General features: G+C 55.1%; 1 long non-coding RNA gene across 1 annotated transcript; it reads left to right on the forward strand.

Annotated features, from left to right (window-relative positions):
• The first annotated feature begins 920 nt into the window (after window positions 1-920).
• LOC118972123 (uncharacterized) lies at window positions 921-6,200 on the forward strand. Its single transcript, XR_012120852.1, has 3 exons — window positions 921-1,166; window positions 3,576-3,687; window positions 5,539-6,200. It is a non-coding gene; the product is annotated as an uncharacterized lncRNA (long non-coding RNA).
• The last annotated feature ends 546 nt before the right edge of the window (window positions 6,201-6,746 follow it).

Raw genomic sequence — 6,746 nt, forward strand, 5'->3', positions numbered from 1 at the left:
TTAGCCACTGCCTCTGTCTCTCTGTCTGCAAAAATGGGAGGGTACATGGAAGGATGGCAGCACAAGAGAAGCAGCCCTGGGAAATCTTTGAAAACCATGAGAGGCTTTAGAAGTGTAAGGGGTCGCGGAGAGCCACAGTGGCAAGGCTGAGCTGGGAGGAGGAGGAAGGGAGGCTGGCAGGGACGGGCGGGGGAGGCTGGTGCGGGTGATGAGCTGCGTCAGAGCAGGGAAGCCTCTGCGGCGCAATTCTGAAACGGGTAGGTTAGCCCACTGCTTCGTTTCCCCTTGCAGAAGCAACACTTTCCTGCCAACTTCATCGAATCCCCTCCCTTGCCCCTTTCTCTGGGTTTTTACTCAAGGCTGGCTGGCCACAAACTTCCCACAAGTGTGAAGAGTGAGAGCCTGACACGAAGTCTGCCCTTTTGGGGCCTTTTGAGTTTTGATGGAGAGGGATTAGCAGCCGGGGACCCAGGGGTGCGGAGGAGGGAGTCTCTGGTGGCGCATTCTTAACCTTGGGGACAGAAGGGAGGGGTGTTGAGAAGGCTCTGGTGGGGCTCCCGGCTCCAGTGCGTCCTGGCTGGTCTCTGCCAGGGGTGGCAGACTATGCTGGGCCGGCCTCTGAGAGCTGGGCCGACTCCAGGCTGGGCCTCAGGCAGATCCCCGAGGCTAAGCCTCTTCTCCTTTCCTCTAAGCACATAGGGATGGGCATCCTCCCACCCTCTTCTGTGGAGCCTGGCTCCTCCCCAGCCCTGGCTGGGGACCCAGGGCCAGCCCCCCTCCTGCCAGCTCTTTTCCCGAGACCCTTTGACCCCAGACCAGCTGTGAGTGAGGGGTCAGCCACAAGAGCAGCTGTCTGGCCTCCGGGAGGTGGAATCCAGGAGTCGGCCAGGCCCATGCAGGCTGGCTCCGGCTTGGGGAGGAAGGCCAGCAGCCCCAGCAGCATTCTGGAGGAGTTTCTGAATTACTTACTGGCTGGAGACCAGAGGCGGGAGCGGGCCCAGGCTGGCCCTGCTGGCTGGGGCCCAAGGAGCCTTTCTCCTGGCTCTGAGGCCTGACTACCTCTTGTTTGCTCTCTGCCTGCCTGCTCAGAACTGCAGGCTCCTCTGATGGTGAGTTCCAGCTGAAGGGGATCATCAGTGCTCCCCACTACCCCACTTGTGGAAAAGGTAACCCAGGGCCTGAGAGGGGCACTGTCCTCCCCTGGCCATGCCTGTCTCTCTGCGGGCCTTACTTGCAAACTGTGTTCCTTATCTCTCCTCTCCTCCAGATCACAAATCCCATGTGGCCAAAGTCAGGAGGAGGCCCCTCCCGTTCTTCCTTCCCTGGAGTCGCTGTGGGAAGGATAATGGCTTGGCAGCTCTAACACCCTTCAGTTCCGTTTCCCAGGCAGGAAGGCCCTTTGTATATAAGTGTCCTTTCCTTTAGACAGGACTGGATATGTAATTTGTGGGGCTGTTTGTTAAAAATTAAGAGTTTTAAGACAGTGAGATGAGATCATGACACCAAGCCCAAGCCTTCAAAGTGTGGGGCCCTGTGTGACTCTACAGGTTGCACCAGAAAACCAGACCTGCTTCCCCCCATCTCTCTCCTAGACTATAGAATGTCCTTGGGGCCTTGACTGGAAGGTGGGTCTGAACAGATACCTACCCGCTCTGTTCCCACCTTGTCTTACTCTCTCCTCAGTGGTAGTGCCTGATGCCCCATCCTGACCTTCCTCCCAGGGAAACTGAGGCAGCAAGGGGCCTGGGGCCTCATGATCCCATGCAGTACTATCCATCTCAGACAATAAGGGGAGGCTAGGTGTGCTGGTGGCTGGGTTCAGGGGCCCCCCAACTCCCTTGGGGTCAGTGTGCCAACCCCAGGGCTTTGGGCAGGGGGTGAGGCAGTACAGAAGTTCCCATCCCGGCCTCCTGTTCCCCATAGTGTCATTCTCCCCAGGAGAGGGGACAGGGAGGCCTGGGCTGCTTTGCCAGCTCCAGACCAGGCCTCCATGCTGCCACGCCTACTTGCTTTGTTTGCTGTCACCACTGCATAGCAGCTGACTCAGCTGCCACCTGGCAGGGTGACTGCCCTTGGGGCTGTTCAGTCCCCTGAGCCAGGGGAAGGGAGAAGCCTGGGCCAAGGAGGGTCCTGACTTGGGGATTTTGCCTGCCTCCAGTAGCAGCAGCTGGCGGAGGTCAGGGGGAGCAGGCAGGCCCTGCCTGGGGCCTGGAAAGGGCCTCCCAGTTGCAGGGAGATCCCAGGCCAGAGGGAAAATGGGCCTGATGGGAGCCACAAACCAGCTGCCGCTCTGCCCTGGCAAGCCCCTCAGGCCACAGCCAGTATGAGATGCTCTTTTCCCCAGCCTCCTCCTCAGGTGCTGAGGCCTTCCACCAGCCTCGGGGGCAATAATGCTCCCCTCCCCTCCCATTGGTGAGGGCCTGGCGAGGGGCTAAGTGGTCTGTGTGCAGTGTCTTGTTTATTCTTCCAAAAGCTTTAGGAGGTGGGTCCCATTATTACAATAATGAGAGTCAGATTAACTGAACAACTGGTTCCAGGCCACACGGCTGCCACGTTGTCCCCTGTGCTGCTTTTCCTTCGCAGACGTCATTACAATGACAGTGTGTGGGCGGCTGATTTTTTATGTATGCCGTCCTGATCGGGCCTTAAGCTCCATGCCATTGAGTGGAGCTGTGGTTCGGATTTACATCTGGTCAATAGCAATGCTCAAGGCTATAACCCTGCTGCCACACACAATGCCCAGCACATATTAGAACCTCCATAAATAGGGAAGGGAGGGAGGGAGGGAGGAGGAGGTTGAGTCAGGATTCCAACCTAGGCCAGCCTGATGCCAAGCCTGTGTCCCTAGCTACTGGGCAACACTACCTCCCTCTCATTGAGGGCTCCCTTGACATACTATTGCCAGGCTAGTGCGGGTCCTTGCAGAAAACCCAAATGAGGCTCTGCATGCAGCCCAGACTGTAGAGGGGGCAAGACTGACTGACCTTGGCATCATGGTGGGAGTTTGGGGGAGAGAGGGATGAGGCCCTGTCACCCTTCCCCACCCCGCTGAAGCTTGAGGGAGGCTCCTCCTCCACAGGCCCCGCCGGTCCAGCAGGTCCCTGGTTGACTTACTCCCTCAACCCTGAGATATGCTGCCCTTACCAGTCCTTTCATCTCTATTGTGAGGCAGGGGTCTTAGCAGCTGGAAGTCTGTCTCTGGGTGGCTGTGTATCAGGAAGGGTGTCCACAGGGAGGCCTTTTCTGGAAGAAGCACCTGCGCTTACAGCATGCTTCCGATCCTGCCCCGTGGAGCAGTTCTGTCCTCAGCTTTCCTGGTGCACTCGGAATGCCCGCTTTCAGAGTTCTGCTGGAGCCTCGGCCTCTGTGCCAATACCTCGGTCATCCCAGGCATCTGTGGGTGTTCACCCAAGATGTGTTTACACCCAGGCACTGCCAGGCTGCTGGGGTGGTGTGTCTGCTGGAGCAGCTCTCAGGGAACCCCACAGCTGGGTTGCTGAGAGCAAGGAGCTGTTCACTCCTTCTGTCTTCTAAATGTATTCATCACACATCTTTGAGTCCCTCCTCTGTCCCAGGCATGCTGCTAAGTCTGCAGATTTACAGATGGGAGCACAGCCACAGACTCAGGGGACCCACAGTCTAGCAGAGGAGGGCCGTGTGTCACCAGCCAGTGGACATACAATGATGGTATGTACAGGGAGCACAGAGAGGGTGCTCAGTATCTCCTAGGATGCTTTTGGTTGCAAGCACCAGAGACCTTGACTCAAAGAAGCCTAGAGAGAAGGACATTTATTGGCTCACTTCATAGGGAGGGTGTAGGGTGGGATTGCCCAGCTACTCAGTGATGTCATTGAAGACAGGCTCATCCTGTCTCTCTGTCCTGCCATCCTCAGCATTTTTAGTGGTGCCATCTCCAGTCCACATGGTGGATGCCACAGCACCAAGAGTCACATCCTCACACAACTGCATCCAGAATCAGAGTGGAAGGGTGGGTGTTCCTGTGCTTGTTACTTTTATCAAGGAGTGAAATTTTCCCCAGAAGCCTCTGGTGGACTTCCCCTTACATCTCACTGGACCACTTGGGTCACATGGCCATGACTAGCTGCAAAGGAGGCTGGGAAGCTGAGTACCAGTCATCCTCAGCTCTGCCCGGAAGACAGGAGAAGAGCACTGGCCATCCAGTGGGAAAGAGGTCACCTGCCTCATTCCATCTATAGCAGGGCTTCTCAACAATGGCACTTGGCATCTGGCCTGGATAATTCTTTACAGTGGGGGCTTGTCTCAGTCCATACAATAGAATACCATTGAGTGGGTGGCTTATAAACACAGCAGTTTATTTCTCCCAGCTCTGGAGGCTACAACTCCAAGATCAAGGTGCCGGCAGATTTGGGGTGTTGTGAGGCCTGCTTCTTGGTTCATAGACAGCTGTTTTCTTGCGGTGTCCTCACATGGTGCAAAGGGCAAGGGAGCTCTCTAGGGTCTCTCTTATAAGGGCATTAAGCCCATTCGTAAGGGCTCTACCTTTATGACCTAATCATCTCCCAAAAGCCCATCTCCTAATACTATGACTTTGGGGGTTAGGATTTAAACATGGGTTTGTGTGGGGGACACAAACATTCCATCAACAGTAGGCTCTTCTGTGCATCACCGGGTGATTAGCAGTATCCTTGGCCTCTGCACACCTCCCCTGAGCCATGACAACCCAAAATGTCTCTAGACATTGCCAAATGTCCTTTGGGAGAGTAGAGATCACCCCTAGGTGAGAACCACTGATCTAGGATCTTCCTTAAGCCATAATGAGGAGTTGGGAAGGTTTCCCTGGAACAGGTGCTGGCTGAGCTGAGATGTGGAGAATGAGGAGGTATGTAGCTGAGGAAGGAGAAGGACCTCCTCTCCTTCCTACATGTGTCAGTCTTTCTGCAAACATGTACTGATGCTCCTTCACATTTTTATACAGCTTAAGATTTCCACTGTGCTTTTGTTTACATCATCTTACTTATTCCTCTCACACTCCTGAGAAGTAGGTGCAAGTATCCCACTTACAGATACAGAAACTGAGGCTCAGAGGAGCTGGAGCCTTACCACATGGCCAGAGAGCAATGGGAGAAAGCTTTGAACCCAGGTCTTCAAACCCGGGTTCTGCCACAGCACCAGATGTTGTTGAGATGGGATAGACAGCGGTATGGCTAGGTGACTGTGGCGGCTGCTACGGCTTGGATTGGTTTCCAGGCAATGTGGCACAGATTGGAGGGAGGTGTTGTGGGAGTCACAGAGACTGAGGGGTGCACCTCTTGCCTCTGATCTCCTGCCAGCCTACCAGCTGTGGGCTGCTGACGTGGCGGTAGCACGCTCAGAGTGCAGTGGGGCCCTGTTGGGAGATCGATAGGTAGTGCCTCCTCTCCCCTTTCTTCCCCTGTCCCTTTTGCCCTTGGCCTACCTGTGTCCTCGACCTGCCACCCACCTGCCCTGTCCTTGGGAAGGGCTTTGGGGTGACCCTTTCTGGCTTGGGAAAGATGCTTTGGGGGCTGTTTTACACAGAATGGATTGAGGACCCACTGTGGAGCCAGGACTCAAGGAAAGAGAAGCCCAAGAGCCGCCTCACACTTCCCAAAAGGCCGAGGAGATAGAGGCGGCAGCCTCCCGGACGTGGCAGAGGGGAAGGCACCGCGTCCCACCCACGTTCATGGTGTGACTCCAACGGGCTGCTTGGAGGACAGCTGCTCGGAGAGAAGCCTGGAGAGCTAGGCAAGGGTGCTGGAGGGCAGCCCCCTCCCAGTCCAGGAGTCCAGCCTGTTCTCATGGCAGGGCAGAAGCAAATGACTCCATATCGGGAAGATGCTTGGTCACTGCTGGGGGAGATGTGGGCAGGGGTGCACTTACCAAGAAGCCGAAGAGGCTGAGCTGAGGGACCCTGAGTCAATGAGGCCATCTACTAAGGCCCTGGGAGGTTTTGATGCTTATACCATTCTCAGCTTTTAGAAACACTGCCATTTGTTATGTTATCCTAAAAAACATCCATTTTCTACACCTAACTTTGTATTTGTAAAATTGTATTTTTTAAAGAGACTCTCTGAATTGTATAAACAGCCCTCACAGAACCTGCTTCCCAGGCACACTGGCCCACAATCCCCCAGTGTGATATGCGTCGCTGAAGCCAGATGCATTGCTGCTTTTTACAGACACCTAATAAAAATTTGATCTCCCTGAGCCAATTTGGGGTCCTACTTTCTTTTTCTGTGCTTCTCTCAACCCTGCCTTGGAAAGCGCAAGCAGCTTGGCGGGGTTGGAGGACTTGCGAGTTGGGAGCGCCCTCTGCTGGGAAAATGGAGGCACAGCCAGGAGGGAGACCCAAACCCCAGCAGCTGCTTCCAAGTTTAGTTGTTAGCGACCCTGGCAGGGAAGCATGTGGGGCTGTGGTTAGCATATAGGCAAGACCCTCTGGTTGGGCAGAGACACCCTCTTGTTGAGCAAAGACATATTCAAGAATACACATCATGTCTCCAAAATTCAAATGTGGGCATGCTTTGTGTGTATACATTTTACATTTCCACCACACCTGGGGTAACACCACCTGGAGTGTACTGCGATTCAGTTCTGACACTCACCACCCCGAGGTAGTGGCAGATTCCACAGGTTCAGGGCTCAGTGACTAACAGCCTCTCCCACTTCAGATGCCAGCTGCAAGGGGGTCCCCAGGACACCTGCACTTCTGATCAGCTGGCTACAAAGTAGGGGGTTCCCATGAC

This window comes from Manis javanica, chromosome 8 (assembly GCF_040802235.1).
Source record: "Manis javanica isolate MJ-LG chromosome 8, MJ_LKY, whole genome shotgun sequence".
Classification (NCBI taxonomy): domain Eukaryota; kingdom Metazoa; phylum Chordata; class Mammalia; order Pholidota; family Manidae; genus Manis; species Manis javanica.